The sequence below is a fragment of the Camelus ferus genome, chromosome 2 (genome assembly GCF_009834535.1).
Source record: "Camelus ferus isolate YT-003-E chromosome 2, BCGSAC_Cfer_1.0, whole genome shotgun sequence".
Lineage (NCBI taxonomy): Eukaryota > Metazoa > Chordata > Mammalia > Artiodactyla > Camelidae > Camelus > Camelus ferus.
Window position 1 is genome coordinate 7,893,097 of NC_045697.1, and position 16,417 is coordinate 7,909,513.

Sequence of the window (16,417 nt, forward strand, 5' to 3'; positions counted from 1 at the left end):
GATAGTAGAGTTACAATAAAATACAGAAGGAGTCTGGATCAACGAGTCATCTGGAATTTCAATGAACAAGAAATTGTATCGGCAAGAAATTAATTTATTTTGTTAAGCCACTGACTTTTGGAGGCTGGTGGTTAGCAGAGCATAACCTAGTCTGTGTTAACTAATTATCTTCATTAACCACCTTAGGAAGTTGATTTAAGGATTTTATTGGATAAAAGACGTGAACTTGTTGGAAAAGGCTAAACATTATTGTGTTTTTAATCCTGCAGCTGTGTTTCAATTAAGTCACTGGCAGTTATAACAAGCCCAGACATCATGGCTGATTTCATTCAAGCAAATATTATTTATTTTTACAAGAAGTTTTACCAGCTGAATGTATCAAATTGATGTCTCAATTTTAATTAGGCAGAAAAGTTGAGATATCATACCAGAGAAACACAGCTGGAATGGAATTTTCAGGCAATAAACTAAGCTTTCAAACATTTTCTTTGGCCTTTCTACCCTACTCTCCAGCCCAGGGTCAGACACATAATGACCGTCAAAGTATTTTTGTTTCTAAGACACTAAACTATTCTTGACTCATGTTCTGAACATCATATTAAAATTAGTCCTATATACCAGTGTGTCCTAAACTGAATGCAGCAGGCATGAAACAGTTAAAGATTTGTCCGGCTAAGGGAGAAAGTTGTAAAAAATAATTTTTTTATTTGAATTTCTCTGATAATTAGCAATAGTGAGCATTTTTTCATGTGCCTATGGGCTATTTGTATGCCTTTGTTGAATTGTTCATTTAGATCTTCTGCCCATTTTTAGATTTGCTTTTTATTATTATTATTATTAAGTTGTATGAGCTATTTATATATTCTGGAAATTAAGCCCTTGTCGGTCTCATCCTTTGCAAATATTTTCTTCAGTTCTGTAGGTTGTCTTTTTGTTTTGCTTGTGGTTTCCTTTGCTGTGCAGAAGCTTATAAGTTTAATTAGGTCCCATTTGTTTAGAACTAAGCTAGAAAAAGAAAAAAAAATATGATATCACTTATATGTGGACTATAAAAAAAAGACAAACAAACTTATTTACAAAACAGAAACAGACTCACAGACATAGAAAACAAAGTTATGGTTACCAGTGGGGAAGGGGGTAGGAAGGGATAAAATGGGAGTTCAAGATTTGCAGATACAAACTAATATATATATAAAACAGATAAACAAGAAGTTCATACTGTATAGCACAGGGAACTATATTCAATATTTTGTGGTAACTTATGGTGAAAAACAACATGAAAACGAGTATGTGTGTGTTCCTATGACTGGAGCATTGTGCTTTACCCCAGAAATTGACACAACATTGAAAACTGACTAGACTTTAATAAAAATAGAGAGAGAAAAAAATGGGTATTTGGCCAATGCTGCCTACATTCAAAAGTGTAATTTGAACTAGCTGAATCCCAATAATGTCCATTGGGGTGATGTGCTGTGTCTTCAGGAACTATTCAGCTTCTCTAACTTGAAAAGACTGTATTTTTTCCACAACCACCACTACAGATAGTATGCTGTTCAGAGCCTGTGCATGTCAACACAATTCAAATTACACCTGCATAACTTTGAGGAGAACAAAATCGATCAGAAGTTTCTGTTTAAAAGTGATAATTAAAATCAAAAGAAAACAGGTAAATTTATACTAGATCAGACTAGATACACTTTAAGAACTATTATGTACAGTTCTTATCAGTAAAGGATATCACCTTGGCACTTAAAATCAAAATTATTGTATTTTGTACTTCTAAATTCTTTATAAATTATTTAATAATAATAATAATAATGTTATAAAATTTCATTTTTTGACATCCTACTATAATTCAGAAAATGTGCAGGGGAAGTTATATATATTGCTCCAGTTAATATTCACAGTAACTATGTGGGGTAAGTAAGTATCTTTATCCCTGTTTTATAGACAAAGACACTGAGATTCCTAAAAACTATAGAACTTGCTTAAGGTTTCGTAACAACTAAGGCTTTGAAATAAGAAAACATATTTCCAGTTCTTTCCATTTGCTACGAGAAGTCAGAAGTCCAAAATTTATATGAGATCACTCCATTTCTAACTTTCAGCAGCTAATTTAAAACACGTGTTTCACACATACATGCAGGCCAGATTTTCCCCATAGGCTGTCAGATTGTGGTCTTTATTTTTTGCAAGGATGAGTGACTGTTGTCTAATGCAACTTTAGAAGTGCTTGGGAAGACTTTTATAACTTGCACCCCCTCCTTTGTTCACGGATGATTCTAAATCCATCACCATTGTGTATGCCCTTACTCAACCCAGGAAGAATTAAAGTTTCAAAATGCCTATCCGTTTGGCAGGTACTCCTCTACCCAACCCCTGCACAAAGGAATGTTACAGGTTACATAAGATATAAATGACTACACTTGGACTCCATGCCTAGGATGTAAAGAAGGGGCCAGTGAGTGTTTACGCATGTGGAGGGAGCTCCAGCGGTGTTGGAGGAATGATGCTGGAAGGGACAACAGCACTCCAGCTTCTTCCCATTTATAACCCTAATTAACCCTTGTAGTCAGGTAGGAAAGTTAAGGAATATTTTAATTTCAGTGTGTATCCACCAGACTGGACTCAGTGTGTCTAAGTCCGGGCTTACAATTTTTCTGTAGCACCATAAGAGATTTCATATAGGACCTAATTGTTGGCATTTCAAAGACGCAAAGTAAAATTCCTGTTTCTTATTCCTATTGTCCAGAACTGATTAAGATATAGAGGGTGAAATCGTTTAGATGAAAATCAAACTATTGATTTTATTGCTGGTGTGTACGAATTTGAGTTTGTAACTTAGATCTGTGTCTAACATAGACTTTTAAACAGTTTGCTCCTGGATTTCAACACAGAGCCACTCAATCCTGGCTTCACAGTCATATGAGGAGCTTCTGAAAACACTAACACCCAGGTTCCATCCAGCCGATTATGATTGAATTGGTCTTGGATAGAACCTGGGCTTCAGTGTACTTTGTGAAAGTTCCTCTTACGATTTTATCATATAGCTAAGAGGGAGAAAGACATCCTGGCCTGCACCAGAGCTTCTTGAAAACTTTGGCTGCATGTGCATCACACGAGAACCCTGTGAAAATGCCGATTCTGATTCAGTGGTCCTTGAGTGGGCCCAGCAGCGTCTGCATTGCTGGTCCCTGCTTGAAACAGTGAGTGGCAGAATCTAAACCCCTGAGATGCCCTGCCTTAGGGAGACAATGGCTGGCAGTCCGTCTCCTGCCAGCTGCGCCAAGAGAACTTGCTACCTTTGCTGCCTCCCAGCTGGGGCCAGTGAGATGTAGACCTCGGTACGTGGTTTTTTTTTAAAACATGGAACTCAACCTTGACCCTAGTAAGCTTTTGACATGGAGCCTGAGATGAAGCATAACGACCTCATTCTATGAGCAGAAAGATCCATGCGAGGCAGGACAGCCTTGAGCTACAGAGGAGCAGCCATGCCTCCTTCCAGTTGCACTAATCCTGGAAGTCACAGCTTTGTGACAGACGGTGAAAAGAAGCAGGGGGAGCACAGAAGCCATGTCGCCGATGTTTCCAAGAGGTTTGGCCCAGAGAGGAGCGTGGGGAGATGATAGGAGCTCCTGTCACCTAGCTCGTTATAAACTGTTTTGTGTTAACCCTTGGTTAAATCTTTGCTGAATAGATGACACCCAGCTCCTTTAGTCTCTGAATCCCAAAGTTGCCTTTCAGTACTGTAATTCCAAAGAAAAAGATTTGTAGAAGTGTCATTCCAAGCTAGTGTATAATATAAGGTTATAATAAGGCTTTATAACCTAAGACAAACCTTTATTTTGTCTCCGACCATTTTGTTCTAGGTTAATTCACATTGAGCCTCAGTTCCATTATTCCTTCTAACCTACGACCTCAACCAACTTCTGACCAAGTAGCAGAATCTTTGGGGTTTTAAGAAAACTCTCCTAGATGGCCCTAATGTGACACCACAGTTGAAAATCATGGATCTTTAAGATTTTGGAAGTAAAGTGTTAAGACATTTATCTGGCCACAAATTTAAGTGGCATAGACGAATTCAGGTGGAGTAGCTTTCTTGGCTGTTTTTCTGTCCCTTGTTCCGACCATGAGTGTAGAGGTCTTAGTGTTCCAGAGGCAGAGGGAAGGCCAGTGGTCCTTACTCAGTGCAGAGACTCTCTGAACAGCGTCTTTGACCTGGGCATCCCCCTCTCCTATGTAGGAGGCAACTTTGGGCCTGACTTCATTCACCAGTTCCACAAGGCATCGATCAGTGAAGTGCTGCTGAGAAACCTCAAAAGTGCCACAGGCCAAGACAGACAATTCAAGGAGGAAAAAGACACACAGTCATCAAAAGAGGTCTTTAAAAATATTTCATGTATTTACAAACCACACTGGCACTTGACTCTCTGATGACTTGGAACAGTAACAGCCTCAGAAGTGAGGAGCCTGTTTTCATCTTGGAGGAGGAGTTTATTCCATCCACACTGATTATGGATAGTGAGATATTTCGTGTATGTTCCCATTCAAAGCCATGCCTTTATTTTTAGGGTAAACATTTTCACTTCTCTAAAGGCATTTGCATTTTTGATTTACTGAATGCAGATTTGGTCATTTTGGGAAATACATCTTTAAAGTCTTTCTTCATTATTGACCCTAACTGGACCACTAGCCCTAAATCTGTTTCTTTATCTATAGTGAGTTAGTTATTGGTATATATCACACAAGTGTTTTTGTAAACCATAAAATATAGTTCACCTTACTTGTCATATGTGTTATGCATTTGTATTTTCACCCTTACCACGATTTGCATGAATATAAATATCTATTAAATGGATTCAGTTATAGCATGAGTTGAGAAAAATGGTATTCAGTCGAATTCTGCATCATGGATAAGGAAGAAATTAACAGTGTCTTCTGGTAAGAAGCACTTAACACGCTGCACCAACATTTCAGATACCTACTGAGAGAGAAGAGTATTTGTGTGTTGGGCTTTCAGATGGAAGGATTTGCCCTCGACCGAGTAAAGGGGATGACGGGCCATGAACGTTGCCCTAATGACTGTCCTAATGACTTTCTAGCCTTGCCCAGTGAGACCAACAGTTGACTACACCCTGGTTTGCTGGGATATTTTATTTTTAATAAATACTGATTGATAGCAAAAAAAAAAAAAAGAATAAAAGAATACTAAAAAGAAATAAAAATCTGAATTCTACAAACTGTTCTCACATTTCATTGATTTGGGTTCGAATCTGAAGTCTGCCTTTTATGTCAGGGAAGTGGTTTTCTCACTTTAAGCCCCAGAATCCTAAACTCTAAACAAGGGAAGATGTCTCATCCATTTCTGGGATCCTACACTTTGGGGAGGAAAAACGCTGACGTGGTTAACAGATACCCAGAGTCTGGGAAAATGCAGTAGAAGCTGTTGCAGCTGGAGATTGGCTGGCAGCCCCTTCGCCCAGTTCCCACTCCCACCCACTCCCGTCCCATCCTTAGCCCCACTAACCTACCACAGATGTGTTACACACAGACCCGTCAAACTGGCCTCTAGACGAAGCATCACCAAAAATGTAATCCTTTTTTTCTCCCTAGAAAATATCTATTTTCAATCACCTTGTAAAGTTGGGACAGCTTCCGGGGGTCTGGCCTTGTTTGGAAATTCCGCTTCACCGCTTGAGTGCCAGACCCAACAGACACAGCCCTGACATCTATTAACAGCACGACAAATCGGCAGCAGCCATTTCTGGAAACAGCTCCTATCTTGACAGTGAAGGATGCCAGCTGAGAAACAGCCCCTCCAGTAACACTTCGTCATTCTTCGACATTGCTGACACATGCATGCACACAATGCGCACATACGCTGTGCTCGCACACGCAGGCTGACATACGAATCAAGGAGCTTGCACATGGGGGTACCCGTGTTCCTCTCTGCACAGGTGTTCTCACACACACATCTTTAAGTACTTAAATTTGCACACACATGCATGCAACCCTCTGCAACTGCATGTGCACAGACACGCACATCTGCAAAAGCACACATGCAGAGGATCGGTCACCTGTGCACACACACCCAAGTGCACCCCTCTGGTTGCCCACAGCCTCATACACGTGCTTGCAAACCCAGCACTCTCAGAGACATGCACACAAAGTTCGCGGAGACCTAATTTCTCGGGCGATGTACTCCAGCGTGTGACTGCACACAGTGCAACCTGCACATGGAGGAGCTCATACAAACACAGGCACAGATACCCCTACGATGCAGGAGAGCAAAGTTGCAAAAGGCAGCTGGTTTCGCTCTGAAAATGACTATAAAATCCAGAGGAAGCTTTAATACATTTCACTGCGAATCACTTTATCGGCCACCGTTCTCTTTTTTTCTCTTGCCAATCAGGGCGCTGGAATTATGTTCACATAACAAGGTCTTGGAACGTTTAGTCCAACCAATATTTCCTTGATGTGGGAAGATACTGCCTCCCATGGCAGGTTTCAGCTGCTGTTTAGCCCCATTTACTCGGTGGGGAAACTCTTCACGGATGTTCAGGCTTCATGTGTTTCGCCACCAATTGCATCTATTTATGTCTTCCAGCACCTACAATCGCTTCTAACAGTTTTCAGATCACTGGTTAGAGAAGAAGAAAGGCTGCTCTTCCCAGTCTCCATATTTTTTTTTATGCCTTAAAGATGTTTGGAAAACTAAACATCTTTATCTATTAGCTTTATTTATTAGCACTGGCTTTGGGGCAAGTGAGCAGGAAAGAGGGGGGAGGAGTGTGCTGTCGTCCTCTCTGTAAGCAAGATCAGCTGGAGTCAGAAAACAGCACCCCGGTAACAGAGTGGCTTTATCTATTCAGGCTAAAGCCGCACTCCTGGCATCCCGGGGGGCAATCATTTAGCAGGCGATGAAGTGAGGTGCGATGCGTCACTGGAGTCTAGGCCAGAATACAGGTCCCTCCACCGGGCACCTCTGTGACTCAGGGCAATGGAATTTAAGCTCTGAGATTTGGGTGCCTTCAGTGTAAGATGAGGATGATAACCTCTCACTGAAGTTTTGTGACAGAGAGCAGTCGGTATAATCTTTAGGGCACTCAAAAATCATTAGACACTTTTACCTTTTCTTCAATTATTGTCCGCAACACAATCGACTTAGTCTTTGTATTAAATCCTAAACCAGTAATCCTTAACCTATAACAGGATTCATATGGTTTACAGCCTCAAAAAGGGGTCATCTTATATTCTTCCACACTTATCTTCCCCTGAGGGGTATTGTGGGTTCCTGGACTCAACTCCAGCATGTGTGACGGGGGCCTCTCCAGGCCAGTAAGTACTTCTCTGCTACCAGCTGGTTGTCCTACAGTTCAGCTCTACTCTGACACTGTCCACCCAGAGACGGTGAAACAGGCAGGGAACCGGGGAACAGAAACTGGGACCGGGTGCCTAGAGACTTCTTTGAAAGTTTTAAATTAACCTGTTTAAAATTAACCTATAGTTGGCCTTAGTTGATACTTTTACTTGAATGATGAAAAAGCCACCCTGAAGGAACAGAAGACCCTGATTACATCTAATCTATGTGACCACATTGTTCAAGGATCTAGCTTGACCACATCATTTAAGGGTCCCTAGTTACTGAATCTTGTTTTCGCAGAGTGTTTGCTCCACAGAGCAGAACAAACTGGAATGCAAGTAGGAGAGGGCAGCCAGTGGAAAGAGGACAAGAAGCACCAAAGAAGACAGATGAAAGGACCTAGCCGAGACCCCAAAAGCGAGAGCTCTTACATCAAGCCACCTGGGCTTGTCTCCCCAACTCCAGTGTCTTTCCACTTGAGTATCTTTTCCTCTTTTTTTTTTTTTTTTGAGCAATAAAGCAACTTTCACTCTGCCCCTTTGTCTCTACTGTGAATTCTTTCAGTGCCAGAAGACAGAACCCCACTTTTTGTGGGTCTTCCCCTTTTAGGAAACTTCCCCATCTGCTAACAATAGCACCAGCTCCCATAAAATTAAGGGCTCAGTCCTACAAGACTGCCCACTCCGCATTTCAGATGCCTGTTGTAAGCCCTGGTTATCACCTGTGCTTCTGACCAACAGCTATGGATTCGAGGTTCCAACAATCCCCTCCGTGGACTTCAGACTCCAGGTTGTTACCTGTACTTCTGACCCACTGGCTATAAATCAGAAGCTACCACAACCTCCTTATCCGGTTTGATTAATTTACTAGAAAGGCTCACAGAACTCAGAGACGTATTTTACTTACTAGATCACTGTGTTTATTTTGAAAGATGTAATGCAGAAACAGCCAGAAGGAAGAGGTGCATAGGGCAAGTTATATGGGGAGGGGCATGAGCCCCCATGCCCTCTCCAGGAGTTCAACTCTCCCCAGATCCCCATGTGCTTACCAACCCCAAAGTTCTCTGAAACCTGACCTTTTGAGTTTTTATGGACGCTTCATTACACAGGCATGGTTGATTGAATCACTGACTTTTGGCAACTGATTCAACTTGTAGCCCTTCACCCCTCCCCAGAGGTTGGGGTGGTGGGACTGAAAGTCTTAACCCTCCATGATTGGCTCCACTGGCAACCAGCCCCTATGCTTTGATGCTTTGCAAAAGTCACCTCATTAATCTAAGAGGCATCTTTACACTCTTATCACTTAGGAAATTCCCCTGGAAGCTGTAAGCAGGAAACTACGGAGGAAAACTAAACATAAATGAGGAATGACCAAATTCACTGTTTTATCTCCAGTACTGAAATAAATGTCTGGCACTTAGCAGATTCTCAGCAGTATTTGTTGAAATGACTCAAATAAAGTCCACAAATATTCCCATTTGGGCCCCCTATCCTAAGCCAAAGGGGGGGGGAAAATCTGAAGAACCACTCTGTTATTTCCATGAAGATTCATAATTGCAATGGTCTCCACAAAATCCATATGTTGAAATCTTAACCCTCAATGAGATGGTATTAGGAGGTGGATCCACTGGAAGGTGATTAGGTCATGGAGGGTGGAGCCCCCATGAATGAGATTAGTGTCCTTATGATAGATGCCCCAGAAAGCACTCTTGCTCTCCTACTGCACAGCAAGAACCAAGAAGCGTGGGACCAAATCTGCCCGCACCTTGAACTTGGACATGCCAACCTTTGGAAATGTGAGAGATAAATGTTGGTTATTTAAGCCACCCAGTCCCTGGAATTTTCATTATAACAGTATGAACCAATTAAGAAAATAATCACTCCCCATCACTCTTTCCCTGGGCCTGGCGTGGCTTAGAAAAGAGGCTTAATGAGTATGTGTTACATGAATCAGTAAAATAACAATAAGAATTCTGCATAGGAACACACACAAAAATTATAATACTGTTAAAATATCATTGTTAAAATAATCCAGTTCAATGTATCTTGCAGAAAAGCAAAGTTTTCTTGCCCTCTCTCAATCTTACTTATCTGCTTACACAAGGAGGTCCTCTCCCTATGCCTAAAGCATACAAAGTCTGACACATCACCCTCTGTTTTTCTGAGAATTCACACTTTATCTCAATAATTTTATCTATTGTTTTTCCCCCTAATTGCTGTGTGCAGTAATAACTTGAGAATTCCCATCTCAAAATCATCCTCCTCACAACCTTTATCTTTCAGTCTTCAGTGAGGGCTGGTGTATTCTCCCAGGATAGCTCATAAATGTCTGAAACAAAAACAGTCGCCAGCACTCAGCCAGTAGACATCCTGAGTCCTCCTCTACATGTCTGCACCCTGTAGGGTCTCCTGTTCATCCTTTCTTAATACTGTGTCTCCTCCTACATTAAGTATTATAGCTTTTTAAGTGCCCATGTCTTGCTCCTTTTTCTTCATCCTGTACAAATCTCTGCATTAAAAAAATCTCTGAGAGGCAGTGTAATATAGTGAAACTCCACAGGATTTAAATTTATCTTTAAAAGATTTAAAGATAATTATGACCTTGAATAACAATAGATGAGAAAGAACTGCCAAATGCACTGAAGGTCGAAGACATCTGTTGAAAATGGTGTTTGTAATGGCAAATCTATAAAACAAAGTTAGCAAAAATAGCTCCCAAAAGGAGGTGTAAGACTTAAAGGGCAAACCCAACACTCATTTCTTTGAGCAACTAGGGCAGGGTATGCAGACTAACTTGAAGAACATCCCTGACACCCCTTCCACAACACTGAGGTGGGTGCACAGTCAGTGATTTCAGAAAATCTTGAAGCAGTTTCTTAGGAAGGAGGGACTTGACTTGCAAGCAACCTGGCTGCACTTGATCTCTGCTCTCTGGGAAGAAGCAAAGGCCCAAAAACTTCACAGTCATAAAATCCTGCCAAAGAAGCCACCCCATGTGGTTAGGCAAGAAAGCTTGTTGATGCAGGAACCAGTCCTGGACCCAGCATAACCCAGATTTTCCTGAAAATAGCCAGTATGTAAGAGCCCACCCAACTCAAAGATGAGAAATCATTAAAAAGGAAGTGACACAGGATCTACACAAAGATATTACAAGAGATAAGAATAAAAGGAGCAGCAACATATGAAAGATGACTAAGTCTCACCAGAAAAATATTGCCATAGAACAGATGTAAAATATGAGCAAACACAGTCATAAATAAAATTTAAAAATATCTTTTTTAAAAAAAGTGCACTAGTAAGAAACATTAAGTTAACCAAAAGAGATGAAACATGAGCTGGCAGAATGTGGGAGGTAAGTGGAAAGGAAAAGGAAAAATATCATCTCCAAAATCATGTCTGCATTGGAAGCAGCACAAAGGCAAACAGAAGCTGCTTGAAGCACAGCAAAGCCATGAAAGACTAGAGAGATGAAAAATAAAAGGAAAATGAACAAAGAGTTTTAAAAGATTGCAGATGGCAGATATGAAGCAAAGACAAGGAAAAAAATGATTTCATGCACACACAATGAAAGGTAGCTTCAAAAATGGAATAAATATGTTTTTAAAGCTGGAATTTAATAAATATTTTCAAATGTAAAAGAAGACCTAATTATATATGTTGAGAGGATATCCTATAACCCAAGACTTTTTGAAAAGAGAAAAGGTAAATGTACTGGCTTTCTAAGACAAAAAAAGAATAATTTGGGATTCAAGGCATAATGACTAGCTCATCTATATGAGAAAATAATGAGGCTAGATTCAAAATGATTCATGGCAACACTGTTAGAAGACTGGGGAACATGATTGTAAAACATCCTCAGGGAAACAAGAATTTTAGCCTGACTAAATTTTGGTCTGATTATGAAGTCAACATTCCTTCATTTGTTCTGAAATATTTATTGAGCACCTCTTACTGTCAAGCACTCTAGTGCAAGGGACGCCACCCCAGCAATAATAATAACAAATAGCAGACTAAAATCCCTGCCTCATAGAGCTTGCATTCTAATTGGAGATAAAAATAGAGTAATGAATGAGATAAAGTCCTATATACGTAGAACGGGAGGAGGTGATGGGTGGTAAATGCTCAAGGAAGTACATAGAGATTGTCAAAAGCAGTGCTATTTGACCAGAAAGCCTTAATGAGATGGGCCACGTGAGGAAGTTAGGAATGAGGAAAGGGGTCAAGCTTTGCACATATCCAGGGAAATAATATTTTAAGAAAAGAGAATAGTTAGTACCAGGTCCTAAAGCATTAATGTGCGTGGAGTGTTCAGGAAACCAGACAAAACTCAGTATGACTGGAACAGGGTGAGGAGGAAGCAACGGGGAGAAGATGAGGTCAGGAAGGCAACGTGGAAAGGCTACTTTTATGTTGGCTATTTTAAGGGTTTGAAGTTTTACTCTGAGGTGGGAAGTCATTGGAGTGCTTTAAGATGAGTGGCACGTTCTCTTGCATAGTTTAATTCCCTTGTTCTGTCTTCTGTATTACAGAATGACTGAAGGCAAACATTGGGTGTCTATTTTGGAGGCTATTAAATAATATGAGTTAAAGTTGGGGGTGCCTTGAACCTGAGAGGTAGCCATGTAAGCAGGGAGAACCAACAGGACTTACTTATGAATGGAATGTAGAGTTTGAAAACAAGAAAGAAGCTCTAATCCATCATTGGTGGAATAGAAAACGGTATAGCCACTTTGGAGGGCGCTTTGGCATTTTCTTACAAAACTGAACATACTCTTACCATCAGGTGCAGTCACTGTGCTCTGATATATACCAAAAGGCATTAAAAACTTAAAATCTTACATGTAGATATTTAGAGTTTTATTCATAATTGCCAAAACCTGGAAGCAACCAAGATGTCCTTCAGTAGACAAGTGGATAAATAAACTGCAGTATATCCAGACAATGGCATATTATTTAGTGCCAAAAATAAATGAGATTTCAAGCCATAAAAAGGCATGGAGGAACCTTAAAGGTATATTACTAACCAGAAGAAGCCAATCTGAATAGGCTGCATACTGTGTGATTCCAACTACATGACATTCTGGAAAAGGCAAAATTATGGAGAGAGTTTAAAAAATATAAAAATAGTTGATCGTCAGGAGTTAAGAGAGAGGGAAGGATGAATAGGGAGAGCATAGAGGACTTTTAAATCAGTAAAACTACTCTGTATAAGGGTATAAATGTGGAAATATGGCAATACACATTTATTCAAACCCATAGAATATACGACACCAACAGCGAACCCCAGTGTAAACTACAGGCTGAGTGACAATGGCATATCACTGTGGGCCTATCAATTGTAACAAGTACCCCACTCTAGTGGGGGACGTTGATGGGGAAGCTACACATGCAGGAAGTCAGGGGCACCTATGTACCTTCTGCTCAATTTTGCTGTGAATCTAAAACTGCTTTAAAAAATAAAGCCTATTCAAAAAGTAAATAAAAAGAGAAGAGTCAAAAATGATTCCATGTGTTTTTGTTCTAAACCACAGGGGGAAAGATAATTGTTATTTACTGGGAAAATTGTGGGAGGGACATATTTGAGATTTGGTAGGTGGAAGATTAGAAGCCCACTTTGGAAATTGTACAATTAATAGTCCAAGTAGGGAAGCTGAACAAGTAGTTAACTTTATAATAAAACATTTTTTGAGTACACAAGAAGTCATATATTTTGCATGAGGCTTTTTTTTTTTTTAAAAAAAGTTAGAAGGCAAACTTCAGCAAATCTTAAAATGAAAAGAAAATCACTGGGAAAGGGACCCCCTGGTGAGCTTTGAACCCATATATCTACAGGGCCGAGATTAAGAAAACTGTGATACTAAATATTTAATAAAAGTAATAAAAATGTTATAAACTTAGAAAGAGGAATGATAAATAGCAAAGGAAAGAAGTAAAGGGAAAAAGAGTGTGACAGTGTAAGAAGATGAATTTCCTCATCTCTTGTAACCAAGCTCTCAAAATTATATAATGCAAAGTGGGTAAATCAAGTTACAAGTTATAAAATGAAATACTAGAATAATAAGAAAAATCAGTCATTTTATTAAGGAAAAAAATCAACTACAGCAGACACTTCAGCATCCCACCTACTTCTCTTTACTCTCAGATTTCAGTGCATGTCAGCACAAAGTACAATTGACAGCACCTAATTTTTCTCTTTCTTTCTTTCTTTCTTGCTTGCTTTCTTGCTTTCTTGCTTTCTTTCTCTCTCCTTCTTTCTTTCTCTCTCCTTTCTTTCTCTCTTTCTTTCTCTTCCTTTCTTCCTTTCTCTCTCTGTTTCTCTCTCTGTTTCTCTCTCTCTTTCTCTCTTTCTTTCTTTCTCTTTCTTTGTTTGCTTGAGACTTTGACTTTCTGTTGCAAGGAAACCATTCTGCCCACACAGGTGGCATCCAGAAGTGTGAGGACATTAACACTCTTTTAGATCAGCCCTCAACCAAGACTCTTCCCATCAGGTGGGTAATCCTGAACACAAACACATTCTATAACTGACTGTCCAAGTTTTTTCGGTTGCTCACAGCAGTCACAGGCCCTTTTGTTACCTGCCTTCCCTCCCCACCTATATCCCGACTTTTTCTTCTCAAAAAAACACTTGGACTGAAATCCTTGTATCTGGGCCTGATTCTGATGGAAAACAAGCTAAGACAGTTGGTTTGAGAAGCTGTCCTAGACAGCAGAGTCTCATGACTGATTCTGAAATTGGATCACTTATCAACCAGAAGATAATAATGACACTTTTTTTTGATAAGAGGTGCTAACACCTGGTGTGCTTTAGCTAACATGGGCCTTACAATTTTGCTCACCTCTGGTACACTGGGATGTGATACAAATAGGGGGGTATACCCCCACTAATGCAATATTTCTGTCATTTGCTTGAAGTACTATGGATTGGTTACTGTTAAGTGTAACTGAAACACTAAGGGAAGAAATGAAAGCTCATTTAGCTAATTATCAAATGAGGGCATGACATAAAAGCCAAAGGGTTTTTACAACAGTATGTAAGGAGCCTCTCATCTTTTGCAGCTGGAGGGAAAGTTTTGCTCAAACTCAGACTTAAAATCTGACTTAGAGGAGCAGAATTACAAATAATAATAAATTAATAGCCTTGAAAAATTCCTCTTGTTAAAGTCAAGGCCTTATAGACAAGTGGGAGCCTAAAACCAGAGCTGGGAATAGATGAGCCAATATTTGTGAGAAGCCTGAATCCCCAGATCCTCTAGAACCTTCTAGTTCTGTGGAAGTGTCTCATTCTCCCTCTACCCCCACCATCACCTCTTGCTAGTTTCCCTTAGCTGGAAAATTCCCTTTGCTTAGAGATCATGCAGTTTTAATTTGGGGAAATACAAGATTAGAATTGTCATCCTCAAGATTTTTTCTACCTCTCTTTAGAGCTGGTAGACTGATAACAATTCACATCTTAGATAGCCTAAGAGAATGATGTCTTTGTTTCAGGGTGGTAGAGTTATTCATCAGAAAGATAACAAGATAAGGCAAATTTTTATTAGCAGGAACCAGGAGAATATGATTGTGAATGGATCTTGAAGATGCTGAACAAGGGTAGAAGGAGAATTTATTATTGGATAGAGCAAGTTGCTCCATATAGATGTCTCTCATGACTCAGAATTTAACATTCAGACAAGGACACATGGATCTAAATCCAAATTCATTACAAGGTTGACCCCTTAAAACTTGAATCAAACAGTGAGGTGAGGTTGCCAGAATTGCTTTGGCAGAGTGTTGAGAAAAGAATCTAAAGTTTCAAGTGGTTGGGTACTCTAACATTAGAACAGAGAACCACACTCTCCATGAGGGCCTGCAGGACATTTATTCCATCAAGATGATGAGGAATGTATTCATGAGGAGATCAGCATTGCTGGGGAGCCCAGTGATAAATGTTCTTTGCAGACCAGTGATGGTAGGAACTCAGGATGTTTTCCATAGAACTGAGATCCATAGTTCTAGACTTCTAGAAAGAGTTCTAATAGTTTTCAGAATAGAAAAAGAGAGAAGAAAGCACTTGAGAGAAGAAAGCACTTACTCATCAGAAGCAAAATGGACATAATTACCACGAAGGATGAGAAAATCAGAATGACAAATACACATTCCTGAGGGAAAGAGAGATAGGTAGCCAGAGGATGTTGCTTGGCTTACAAATAAAATAAGATTTGAAAAAAGGTAAACCAAACCCTGATCTGTCTTGCAAAACCATATATAGTCCAGTTTCCAGAATTATTTCTAAGCCATTGACTAAAAGAAAAGTTATGTGACTTTGATGAAGATCCTATATTTTGACAAATATATATTGTAACATTGCCATAAATCTTTTCCTAAAGGGATCTATGGCCATTTATATGAGTAATTGTACACTTGGGTAATAGGAACAGCTGCATGTATTGAGGATGTCAGTTACAGAGTCTGAAATGACATTGACCTTATTACTAGGGAAGGGGGCATACAGATACCAGAATATAAATGAAGCCCTGGCTTGATCCATCTTAGAGTAAGTCAATGGCCTACAAATGACTATGGCCGTTTTCCTAGTTATCAAATGCAAAGTAAGGACAGGATATAATTAATTACCACCGAATTAAACCCTCAAATTGTTTTCCTGAACTATGGTAGAAAAGCCACCATACTAGGAAAGACCACACAGGAGTCCCCGGAATAACCTCTTTCTCCACTGGCCAAAACAGTTAAGTTAGAAACATTGCCATGTTCTGGGTAGAACGTCACTCGTAAGGGCTTGTAGGGGTCATCAAAGAGGAAAACCTTGGCTTAGTTTATGAATGGGCTACCTTGATATGTAGGCATAAGCTCAAAATGGACTTCTGTTGCACTACAGCTTCATTCAAAAGTGGCTTTGAAAGATACCGATGAGTAAAATCCTCCTACTTGGCAGAGCTATAAGCACTGAACCTCTGTTCATGAACTCGATGTGTAGAGAGAAGTGGCCTGAGTGAAGAATATACATGGAATTAGAGACAGTGATAAATGTCTTGTCTGGTTGGCCAGGGTCCTTAAA